This window comes from Asparagus officinalis, chromosome 10, assembly GCF_001876935.1.
Source record: "Asparagus officinalis chromosome 10, Aspof.V1, whole genome shotgun sequence".
Classification (NCBI taxonomy): Eukaryota; Viridiplantae; Streptophyta; class Magnoliopsida; order Asparagales; family Asparagaceae; genus Asparagus; species Asparagus officinalis.
Window position 1 is genome coordinate 13488887 of NC_033803.1, and position 13249 is coordinate 13502135.

The 13249-nt window shown below is 43.6% G+C and overlaps 2 long non-coding RNA genes across 2 annotated transcripts; both read left to right on the forward strand.

Annotated features, from left to right (window-relative positions):
• Positions 4179-4561, forward strand: LOC109825305. The gene is made up of 3 exons (XR_002242971.1): positions 4179-4221; positions 4318-4377; positions 4451-4561. It is a non-coding gene; the product is annotated as an uncharacterized LOC109825305 (long non-coding RNA).
• LOC109825045 lies at positions 4737-5029 on the forward strand. The gene is made up of 2 exons (XR_002242880.1): positions 4737-4897; positions 4974-5029. It is a non-coding gene; the product is annotated as an uncharacterized LOC109825045 (long non-coding RNA).

Below are 13249 nucleotides of genomic sequence, written 5' to 3' on the forward strand. Positions count from 1 at the left end.
TAAGTGGTATTTGGATGTCTGTAAGTATTTTTTTTGACGCCTACAGATACCCCCTCCAAAGTATCTCAGACTCATTATCGTAGAGAGGAGTCTGGGACACTTTGGACATGATAAGCTTTCCCTTGCAATTTCTCCAGTGCTTCGTTGAGGAAATTGCGTAGAATGGTCTGTGAATGGCTTCAATTCTTGACTTCTTCATCTTTTAGCCTATTCAGTGCCTTGCAGAATAGCTAAAATTCCTCCGGTGCTGCGTTTATCGCGTGACCATTGTCAAAGTCTTGAATTTGAACTGCCGTCGAAGAATGGAGAAATAGTTTATACTCATATGCTCTATTGAAGTGTTCGGGAAATAGTTTAACCTCATATACCCGTTGGGAGGTTCAAGGAGATGCAGTTTATACTCATATATACCCGTTGGGAGGTTCAAGGAGATGCAGTTTATACTCATATACTTATCGGAGTGTTCGGGTATATGTTGCAAATACAGCGGGAGATGTATGTGTTCAAATACCCAAGGATCGTTGTATATACATGATATTCTTGCGCGACAAAGTGGACCACGGTCATGTCAGTTGCCGCGGCGGCATAGAGTGCCGCGCTAGTGCGCGACGATGTAGAATGCCGTGCTAAAGCGCGGCAGCATCGAGTGCCGCGCAGCGCTCGGCCAATCGGGTTATAAGGCCGATATTGGGTCTTTTTAGGGTCACTTTTACCCGCTTTTCTAAGTTTGAAATCCCCTCAAATCCTCTTCCGTACCCTATATAAGGTAACCCTTGGCTCTTCTTCTCTTCACCTCTTCAGATCTTAGCGATTTTCTCCGAACAAGATCTAGGGTTTCACAGTCTTTCCTCAGATTTTGAGATTCCCTTTGCTGTGTTCATCTTTCGGATCTATTCCCCTCTATTCTCAGGTAGAACCGAACCCATCCCTTGCTTTTGGGTTAGTTTTTCTTTTTATTTTGAAATTTTGTCTCAAAACCCTAACTTCATTGTTATTTGAGGCAGTTTGAATATGTCACCAAAGAAGGCTCGTGCTTCGAAGGGCAAATCGGCGGCACCAGCACCTGAGGAGGTCGAGGCTACCGTTCCTTCTTTTGGGGGTAAGTTTCTTCAACTTCTCCTTATCTGAAATTATTGATTTTGTGCATATCGCCTCGTTTATCTCCATTGAGAGACATTCGGGAAGAGTTGACATCCTCCATCGAGAGGATTGACACTACACAACACATATCTTGTTCAATCAAGACATGTACTACAGTCAAGATGCGAGTTTTCGTCGAACTCGTGCCTTTTCAGAATCAAAGGTCGCTGTTCAGTTACCGCGGCAGTACGTGTTGCCGCGGCTGAACGCGGCAACATACCCTGCCGCGGTAACGCGCGGCAGTAAATAATGCCACGGTTACTTAGAGCGGGGTTTTGCTCTGTTTCGTCTCTTTTATACAACTGTTTCCCAACTTTTCTTTGCAGTCCCCTTTCCCTCTGTGGCCTTCTCTGATAGAGAAGACCCAGGCCAGAGCACTGATTCACCCTTGACTTCAACTCGGGATTCTACCGAACCGTTGAAGAAACCTGATTATCTGTTTGGAGATTCGATAGAAGATCCAGACAATCTCTGCCGTGGCCCTGAAATTTGGTTGAATGAGCACGAAGGTGCTTTTCTATTCCTTCCTCCATTCCCTCGATAGTATTCCCTTCTGCAATTAAGGAATTTGGCTGTTTCGAGGAAAATAACATGGTACCTGACAGAAGACCACGAGCGCGTTCATTGCGGATTCATTGGTAAAGATATTAGCGCTCCTGGTTCCATCGGTAGGCATAATATTCGTGGTCTCCATCCGGGGCTATTTGGACCAGATAGCGGGCCTCAGAACGAACTGATGATAAGGGCCAATACGGTAAAGAATAAACTCGCCCGGGTTGGCAGAGAACTTCCCATTCCAAAATTCAGGTGTTATGGATGGGTTCATTCTCTTCCAGACAAATGGTGGGCTAGGATGACCAACTACGTACTCACTCGTTGGGATCGGGAGTTAAGGAATTTGGGATTATATGCTCCAATCCGAGCCAGCATGCATGGTCTCCCAGTAAGTGTAGATCATTTTATGGCCTTGTTCGAGTCTTATATTCCGGAGACCAATACATTTCTTACCAAGTATGGGGAGTTAGGGCTTCCGCTCCACGAAATGATGAAGGTATCCGGACTGCCATTAGGGAATACTCCTTACCAAGAATATTTTCCCAACAATCGTCAGCTTATGAAGATGAAGAAGGCTGGCTCTCCTGCTTATGACATTCTCTGGGAATTGACTTGTCACTACCAAACAGCGATAGCCAAGATCGAGGTAAAGAGTAAGAAGGCGGCTCGAGTCAGTTTAAAACAATTCGCCGATTACTTGTTTCAGAATCTTGAAAGCCCAACCGGTGAAGCAGTCTGCGAATCTCCTATTCTGACTCCTTCTGAAGTTAATGTGCTGATTACCAAGATTAACGCCCAGTCCTATAGAACCGAGTCATCCGAAGGTGGTTTTCATAGGGGCATGAAATTCAATACCTTCTTGTGGCAATCCACAAAGAAAATGAGGCCTGAAACTCTCCTTTCTGGCTACCTGGCCATTTGGCTGAAGAGATGTGTAGTGCCGCATCAGTCTTCTGAAGCGCTTCCTCTTGAAGTTCTTTTTCCCGCCGTGCAACTAGTTGTCAGAGGCAGGTTATCTCTTCTCTCCGCCATGATTGCTGACCTCCATACTGGTTTACGTAACCTAGCTAACACCTTTACAAAAGTGGGTGCTGAGCCTTCTACTAAGATTCCCTTATCGAGTGTTGAGTTGCCATACACATACTTAATGGCGTGGCTAGTTCTCCACCAAACGGACATGATGTCAGCACCTGACGTGTCTGATCCTGAAATCCCCTTGCTGCATCTCTTAGAAGGATGTAAGTGGTTATATCCTTCCCGACCGTGGACTGACAGAGTGAGGCAATTCAAGAATGCCAAGTGCTGGGAATTCTATAAGTGTTTCCCTCGGTTTTCTGGTGCTTATAATGACACGCTTGTTGACGAGGAAATGCCTGGGGCCGACAGGACTTCTCTCGACATGGGTAGCTTCCATTGGCTTATGAACATTCGACCAGGTTATAATGTTTTCTGATCGAAGAACCTTTGCAGGATCGAACCTTATTTTCCTTGCCGTTTTGCGCGACAATTCGGCTACGATCAACTGTACATCGGGAATCCCAATAAGTGGTTGATAAACTGCGGAGGCCTTATTGATGGAGTACGAGCCTGGTTCTGGAATGTTGCTGGCTGTACCGGAGCTCAATTTAGTTTGCCCGTTGCTGAGCCTGAACTCCACATGACCTTTGTTTATTGCCGGTGGATTTTAGCCGCCAACACTCCTCTTGCGAAGAAGAAGCTTTCCGAACTGGAATCTGAGGCCGTGGTTCGGAGAATTGTATCTAAAAAAGGAAAGGAACCTGCTACATCTTCCCGCAAAGGAAAACAGGTAGCTGATTCCGAAGAGAGTGACGACTTCGAAACATCCAGTGAGGAAGATGAGACAGAGATTAATATTCCTCCTTCTCCTGTGGCCTACAGAACTCGTCGGGCTTCTTCACCCTCGTCACCGGGTATTCCTTCAAAAGGTATACAGATGAAGGAAAAGAATATTCCTTTGTCGACTTCCAACAAGATGACTGTTCAATGGCCCGTGCGGGAGGAAGAGGCGGAAGAAGAGGAAGAAGACATTGTCCCGCTTCTTAGCAGGAAGAGATCTCGTCCTACTGCTCCTTCTGAGGTTCAACCTCGGCCAGCTCAAGGAACCGAACTACGTACCAAGTTTCGCCATGAGAGCTCCGAGGTTCCTCGTGATTCTCGTGCTTCAAAGAGGATTAAGAAGACAGCTCATCACCATCGTCAACTTTCCCCGTTACTTGAAGAGAAAATTACTCAGGATCTTCCAGTTGATAAAGGGGGTAAGATCTCATTTTGTCTCCTTTTCATTATCTTATCTTTGAATATAGCATCTTATTTATTCTTTTGCTATTGCAGTTGAGCCAGAAGAGGAAGGAGAAATCATTCCCGAGCCTTCTTCTCCGGGTTTAATGGATGTTGATGAATCCAGCTTCACTCAACAGGTACAAAGAGCGATGAGTGAAGAACCCCTCACTATGGACACTGCCCCTCCTCCGGTCACTACATCGACCTCGCCAACCGCTGACACAGGTACAGATGTTTTCTCATTTGGGGGGCATTTCCGGGAGATAAGTGGATCGGAACGTGTTCCTCTCCTACTAACTTGTGCGCTTTATCTTCTTTTAGTTAAACTAAAGGAGGTGAGTGCGGGTAGTAGCGCTGCTGATCCCGCAACTGCTATTGAAGGTAATCTTATTTTGTTTGCTTTGATTCTTTTGTATTTCTTGCATGTGCGTTGACGGATTCTTCTGCTTAATAGACATCCCTGTCAACGAACCGAGAGACACAGAACTTACCCATGATATGGGTATTGGAGATTTCGATGAACGTGACTTCGATCTTGATATTTCCGAAGATGTACACCAGGAGATCTCCGATATATTGTCAACTCTGGTTCCATCCGCTACTGCAGGACCAACTACTCGAGTTGATTCAACTGAAGTAGGTGCATCAAAAGGTATACTCTTTCAGACTCAAGTTTTCAACTATACTTTCATCTCTTATTGTTTTTGGATGACTGAAATAAGAATTTTAGACGTAGGACCAACGAATGAAGTTGATGCGTCTATCGTCATTGGTGAGTGCGACCAGCCAGAAGGCATGGGTTTCCTACTTTTGACAGGTCCCCCAGCTGAAGTTGAACCGCCAGTTGCTACTCCTCCAACTTCTGCTATTGTCGAAGCTGAACCTGTTGTGCCTAGAGTTGGTGAGTTTTACCCATTGTTTGTTTCAACTTTCGGATTAACATTCCATTATGCTCATTGTACTTCTTTTGTTTGTAGAATCCCCTCTTAAGGAGCCTCTTAGTTTGGACCCGCCGTCTTCAGAGGCTTTAGTTTAAAAAGCATCTGATGTAGCGGGTGCATCAACGGCTGTCATTCTTGAACCAACCTTGATTGTTCCGGAAGCCGGACTACCCTCCTTGGGTGAACCAAGTCATACTGAAGGCTTTTCCGTCGAACTTGGTATGATTCAGCCTGTTGTCTTGCATGTATATATATATGTTCTGTACTGACTTATTTGTCCTCATCGCAGCTTCTTTCTTATCATTATCAGACCGCATCCAAGCTCTATTGACAGACGAGGATCCGGATAAGGCTGTCATCTGTTCTAACCTCCAAGGCTTCATCCTCTTTTTGAACTCTATGGTGGATCGTATTCTCTTCAAAGGATCGTACTTTGAGAGTTATAACAAATCTCTTGGGCGTTTTATATCAGGGTTCAAAGAGGAAGGGTATAATGAGTTAGCCGATTCAATCAACGCTTATTTGGTTGATTTGAAGCGACATGTTGAACTTCTACAAGCTCTTCGTACCAAAGGCATACCCTCTTACATCGCTTCCCACATGGAATCCAAGTTGCAAGCGTGGCATGATTCCCAACAATCAGCTAACCTCGAACTTTAAAAGCTAAGAGCCCGAAGTGATCAACTTAGGGTGAATGTTGGCAAAAGAACACAAGCCAAGGTTAACCTACGCCGGGATTTAGAATCGAGTCGCGCGGAAATAGCTCGCTTAGAGGAGGAACTTGCAATGGCCAAGGATGCTCATGAGGTCTTGGAGTCCGAGTTGACGCAGGAAACTCAGGTTGAAGAAAACCTGTTACAGCAGCTGAACCTTCAAGATAAAATACTTGCTGAAAAGGAACAAGAGGTCGCCGCGCTTCACAGTGTTGACGAAGAAGTCTTCAAAATTAAATTGGCGGCTGAGCTTGAATAGGCTTATGCATTAGAGCTTTCAAAACTTGAAAATCAGATTAGTCAATATAAACTTTTGTAATTGGAGAACATATATTTCTTTTTAGCTTTGTTTGAACACTCTTGGTCAATATATTGAATCATTTTGCTTATTAAGATTTTATTATGATTACTCATTCTTGTTTAGCAAATCCTCAGCCATCAACGGATTTGATATGCCTTTACCGACTACCGTTTGAGTCGGACTAGTATGTGAATTATCTAGGTCCGTTTCACATATGACGTTGGGCTAAAAGAATTAAACTCTTTTAGACTTTAGACTACAATGTTGAATATGTAGGCTACATGTGTTAGATATAGGCTTATCTCTAATAAGGAATAGAGATAACATCCCCCATGTATGAACGACATGGATTTTAAAGTGTGAGTAGGTTGCGTTTCCTATATTGGACAACGAACCCGAAATCGGAGAGGAAGAATTTTATATTCTATCTCCTGGTCTCTTGTTTGTTGGTAGAGATAAACCCGAAATTGGAGAGGAAGAATTTTATATTCTATCTCTTGGTCTCTTGTTTGTTGGTAGAGATAAACCCAGAATCGGAGAGGAAGAATTTTATATTCTATCTCCTGGTGAAAGGAAACTCAAAGTGGAATCTCCACTTAGAGAATCTGGGTTGGTTTGAATAACCCTAACTATCATAAGGTTTGATTACTCAATTCAAAAGTGGACATTTTGTTCGCAAAAATGAATCGAAAGGAGATTTTGGCTGTGGTCCTAACTGTAGTAAGGTTTGACCAAGTGGGGGTTTTAAGACGATCCTAACTGTAGGAAGGTTTGACCGCTCGTTTTGTGGACCTCTCGTTCATGGAAGGAATCGAGAGGGGATTTTGGTTATGGTCCTAACTATTTAAAGGTTTGACCAGGTGAGGAATTGGAGTAGGGTGCAAATAACAATGAGTTCGTTGATTTGCACAAACTACTCGGTGGGAAGTTTTGATTTCAAACATAAGAATTTAACACAATAATTTGTTGACTGATACGGATTGATGACTATTGGTCGATCCGATCGGTGAAGGTTTCATGGTGTGAGGTTACAAATTATCGAATCTCCTCTTCCATGATCACGTTACAGGGTTTTGTGAGGAAAGATTAACTGTCATTAAATCTCCTCTCAACAAAAGTAGTAAGAGGATCTTAATTATTTTTATAATAATTAAGAATAGATTATTCACATAATCAGTTTTCATTTAGAATAATCAACTGATATCGGGTTATCCTGAAATATCCTATATAGGATTCTCTAGGAACTTCTCGTTTTACATAGGTTATCCTGAACGTATTACGGATAATACTTTTTCAGGAACTTCCTATTTATTGGCATCATTAATTTGTTGCCATCCTGGGTAATCAGGCGATAAGCACCGTTGGAATAGACTGTTTCTATTACAAACGGTCATTCCCATTTAGGTTCAAATTTGCCTTTCTTCTTAGAAGTGAGAATCATAGGTCTTCGGACGGCAAGAACCAGATCTCCTTCTTTAAAGCTTCGTCGTCGGACCTTTTTATCAAAAGCCCGAGAGATTCTAGCTTGATAAAACTCGATCTGTTGTTGAGCTTCCAAGCGCTTCTCATCTAACATCTCTAATTCCTTGAGAAGTTTCTGATGATGTTCTTCCGTCGTCATTCCCGTTACGAGAGCGATGCGGAGAGAAGGAATCTGTATTTCCAATGGAAGGACGGCTTCACACCCATATGTTAAAGCATACGGGGTGGCTCCGGTAGGCGTGCGGATGGTCGTACGATAAGCCCAGAGAGCTTCGCCGAGTTTGTCGTCCCAATCTCGTTTATTGGTTTTCACTAATTTTGCCAGAATTTTGATGATAGTCTTGTTAAAAGCTTCGGCTAATCCGTTAGCTGTAGGATTATAAACAGTCGACGAAACATCTTTAATCCCGAATTTACCGCAAAATTTGATAAATACGTTGCTCACGAACTGAGGACCGTTGTCGTGCACTATTCGCCTTGGCACACCATACCGATATATGATATGGTGTTTGATAAATTTGATAACATCAGTCGTCTTTACTTCTCTAAGTGGAACTGCTTCTGCCCATTTCGAGAAATAGTCGGTGATTGCCAAAATGAAACGGTCCCCTTTAACCGAAGGCGGAAAAATTGGACCTACTATATCCATTCCCCAAGTTTCGAATGGCCATGATGTCGCCGATGGGTGTAAATACTCTGGAGGCTGGTGCATATAATTTGCATGTAACTGACACACTTCACATTGTTGTGCGTAGTCGACTGCGTCTTTTACCATAGTTGGCCAGTAATACCCGATTCTCCTAAGTCAATCACAGAGTTTAGGACCGGGCTGATGTGCACCGCATATCCCATCATGCGCCTCTTTGAGTGCTTGTTCCGCTTCTTTGCTGGATAAACAACGGAGTAAAAGACCGTCATACGATCGTCGATACAACATTTGCGATGTGGCATTGTAATAAAATCTCGGCGCTCTTCGCCGAATCGATTCCCTTTCTCTTACATCTTCAGGTAATATACCATGTAAGACGTAGTCAATAATAGGAAAACGCCAATCTCGAACTTCGGGTTCAACTCCAGTTGAGTATACCTCTTTAGCATTCGAATCGTAGATTGGAACAATAAGCTGATGAGTCCTCACTGTAATTAATTGCTCTGTTTCGGGAGGTTGAGCCAAGGATACTGACAATGCTGCCAATGCATCCGCGTATGTATTTTGGAGACGCGGAACGTACTCGATGAAAAATTCTTCAAACGAGCTTGCCACCTCAATGGCCACCTGGTGGTATGGAATCAGGTCTCGATTTCTGACTTCATACTCTCCTCGTATTTGATTAACCACCAGTTGAGAATCTCCAAAAGCTTCAAGGTATTCGACCCCCAGCTCTTTGGCGAAATTAAGTCCGATTATTAATGCATTGTATTCAGCCACGTTATTAGAGCATGGTTCGGTCAGTGAATATGCTCTAGGCAAGACGTGCTTTTCCGGGGAAACTAAAACGACCCCCACTCCTGAGGAGATTTTAGAACATCCGGGTGCACTTGCTACGTTGGTTGATCGGGAAGCCCCATCGAAGTATAATTACCACACTTGTTGATGTGAGGTGGTATTAACTTCGTAAGCTTCATCTGGTAGATCGTCGTACAATTCGACAACATCTTTCGTAGGGTTTTCCGCCAGAAGATCGCAAATAGCTCTTCCTTTAACTGATTTTTATTGCTTGAAGTACAGGTCATATTGCGATAAGAGTAAAGCCCACCTGGCTAAACGCTAATTCATGGAAGCCGGTTGGGTCATGAATACTCGGACGGGATTTATGTTGGAAATGACATAGATTGTCTGTCCAACTAAATAATGTCGCATTTTCTGAATTGCGAATACCAAGGCAAGGCATTCTTTCTCAATCATCGGGTAACGAGACTCAGCTCCTACCAATGTACGACTCAGATAATACACAGCTTGTTCGTGACCGTTATCGTCGTCTTGTGCAAGTAATGCACTTAACGAATGGCTCGTCGCTTTGACATAAATCAAAAACGGTTTGCCCGATTTTGGTGCAACAAGAATAGGTGGATTCGCCAGATATTTCTTAATATCCTCGAATGCCTTTTGGCATGCTTCATCCCAAACGAACGACACGTCTTTCTTCGCGAGTTTAGAGAACGGTTGACATTTTCCAGACAGATTTGATATAAACCGACGGATGTATGCCAATCGACCTTGCAACCCTCTGAGTTCTTTAAGATTTCTTGGGGGTTGTAGCTCATGTATTGCCTTCACCTTATCAGGATCAATATGAATACCTTTTGTGGTGACGACGAATCCAAGAAATTTACCGCTCGACATTCCAAGGAAGGATTTAGTCGGGTTCATTTTCAGCTGATGAGTTCTCATAAGCTCGAACATTGTCTTCAGATCGTTAATGTGGTCATTTTTATCATGACTCTTAACGACCAGGTCATCGACGTAACATTCGACGGTCTTCCGGAGGTGCTCTTGAAAGATCTTCGTTATTGCTCGTTGGTATGTAGCGCCGGCATTCTTTAAACCGAATGGCATAACAGTATAACAAAAGACGCCAAGGGGTGTTCTGAATGTTGTATGCTTTTCATCATCCGGGTGCATCTTGATTTGATTATACCCAGAAAATCCATCCATGAATGACATTCTTTCGAACCCGCATGTATTGTCAATGATGACATCCGTAATTGGGAGAGGAAAATCGTCTTTGGGACAGGCCGTATTCAGATCTCTGAAGTCAATACAGATTCTAATTTTTCCGTTCTTTTTAAGGACTGGTACGATATTGGCCAACCATTCAGGATGTTGTTCTTCTCTGACAAAACCTGAATCAATTAGCTTCTTGACTTCAGCTTCTATTGCCTCCATAATCTGCGGACGAAACCGCCTTTGTTGTTGTTTAACAGGTTTAACATCCGGTTTAATGTTAAGGCTGTGCATTGCTACGTTTGGGTCGAGTCCAGGCATATCTTCGTAATTCCAAGTGAACACGTCGATATACTCTCGAATGAGGGCGATTAGTTCCTCTTTCTCGTCCGGTGGAAGATCACCACTAATGAATATAGGTTTCGGATTACTTTCGTCACCCATATTAACTTGATCTACTTTATCCTCAGTAGGAGGTTCTCTTTGCTCGAATCGATGACCGTATTGGATATTCATGTAATGTGTCCAATGATCTTCCCAAGTGGGCAACTGATCGTCTTCTTCTATTGTAGAAGGATCGACTGTTGCCATGTTTGACATGAGACTTTTGAACTTTTCTCCAATGCTCACATCAGAATCCCAATTTGAAGTGTCGGATGAATGCCCACTCCTGTCTATTAATTGGTTAATAATCTGTTGGCCATAATCGTCATCGGATGATGAAGTATAACCCAGACCCCTATTACGACTGTAATAATTATCTGGTTTTCCTTTTGGTACATAGGCAGGACGGGGTGGAACCCTAACACCTTGACCAAAATAAAGGCCCTCACCGAGCGAGAGGTCATAACCTTGCTTTGTCATATAACCATTCGCTTGTGAACTATACCGAGAGAAATGTCGCCCGGGTTTTTCTTCATCCGAATTGGTGTCCAAGAAAAGATCAGGAGTTGGGGATGGATCCCCTTTTCTAAAGATTATTTCTTTTTCACCCCCTGTCTTTGCGGGTAGAATCACAGTTGTTCTGACTGGATTTTGAAGATATTTTATCGTCGTGCAAGACGAACGAAGTGGCATGTGTAGACTAGGATCGTCATACAATTCCTGCATTACATCATCAAGACAACGCGAGTACTCTAAATCACCCTTTATTATTTCATCGGCAAGTTGCCAGTTATAACTTTCGTCCGACGATTCATCACCGTCAAGATTGATTACAAGAGGTTCAATGTCATTTAGTACAAGACCTTCACTATAATCGAGTCCGGCTTCGGTATCAGCTTCTTCTCCGCTGTCCGTGCCATGGGCCGATGGTTCAGTATCGGACTCAGCACCATAAAGAAGGGAGTCAGTAAAGTAATTTTCTAACCCCTTGAATGGTTGCTTATCCGCGACCACCGTCTTGACCTCCTCATTAGTGTCGACATACTTCAAACACTGATGGAGGGTGGAGGGAACTATAAGATTACCGTGGATCCATGGACGACCCAACAGTAAGTTATAAGAAGTCTCTGCATCGATCACATAGCAGGTGACTTCAGACTTCAAATCTCCGAGTTGACATTTCACCCGGATTTTTCCCAACGGTCTTGATCTGCTAGTATTGAACCCATAGATAACCGTTCCTGTGGAGGCTAGCTTGCTGGCGGGAATTCCGAGGTGGTACATCAACCGAAGTGGCATGATGCTAACAGCGGAACCCGGATCGACTTGAATCCGGTTGACGACGCTCGAGCCGATATATCCAGTAAAATATAACGGTCTATCATGCTTTGAATTCCTGACTTGCATGTCTTCTTTTGTGAAAGCAATGCAAGGAAATTTGGTGGCTGCCAGATTGCAATGCTGCACTGATGACTCTGGCTCTTCAGGAGCTGGCTTGACCTGAGTTAAGAATACTTCAGAATCAGCCAAAGCTTCTTGTAAAGCTTCCCTGGTTTCCTTCGAGAGGCGCAGCAACTCGTACAATGTGATTCTTGCTGGGATATTAGCCAGCTGAGCCATAACGTCGAAACGATATGGTGCGTTTGAGCTTTCCGGTTTGTCTCGTCCAATCGGTCGACTAAAACGAGACTGCTTCGGAATTTGAACCTCTTTGTGTTGAGGTTCTTTCTCCTTTTGCTTAACAACTTTCTGAGGTTTTTCGGCTGCTACTGGAGGAGTTGCAACTACCCCCAGCTCCTTTAGAGTTGTAGCATTTGGGTCAGAGGTTTCAGGATATTTATAATGGTACTCATTCCCACCCCTTGTAGCAAAAACTTCCTGTTCTTCATCAGAAAGTGGTAAAGCTGCTATCTCCTCATCGTTCTTCTCAGGAATCGCCGAGGCTCCATAACAGGACTTTTCTTTTCCCTTGCCTTTTGACTTCTTCTTCGATGTGGATGTTGTCCACTATTCATCTTCAAGCAAATCCGGATGAACCCAAAGGATTTCGCCGTTGGGGGTTGTGTGAGATACAAGCCCTTTTTGGCGCTGTCCATGGGGGTCATCGTTGATGGTTTGTACTTTGACCTTTGATACTGGCTCGGTTTGAAACCAGGACAAAGGAACCGATCCGAAGCTAATTGAGACTACGTTTGCGCCTACCTTCTTCTCCTTTGGCTTCGGCGTCACAATACCAACATCAATTAATGTTTGTATTTTGTCTTTTAATACATAACACGTATTGGTAGGATGGTGGACCCTCCTGTGATATGCACAATATTTTGGGTCATTGATCTTCGTTGCTTCTTCTTGGTTTGTGACCGGTGGAAGCTTGATCTTGTTGTTCTCTAACAAGTATTTGAAGATGACTGGAACTTCATCATCTTTGAAAGAGTATTCCTTCGGAAATCTAGGCTCAGAAGTCTTGGGCTGCCTAGGGGCTGCTGATTCTGATTTGGCGCGACCCTCTTCCTCTGCCTCGAGGGTTAAAGTTCTGCTTTTGATTTTGATTCTGATTATTAGCTGGTGGCAAACCTCTCTCCAAATTCTTTCTCTTGAGAAAGCGTTCAGCCTGTTCACCTCTCACTTTCAGTTCTTTCCAAGTTTTAGAGGGTACAACCCCCATCACCTCTAATACATCCAAGGACAAGTTATTATGGCATGTTTGCAGAATAAATTCCTCTGTGAGTGGATCTTTGCAGTTCACCGCTTTGTCCCGGAATCGTTT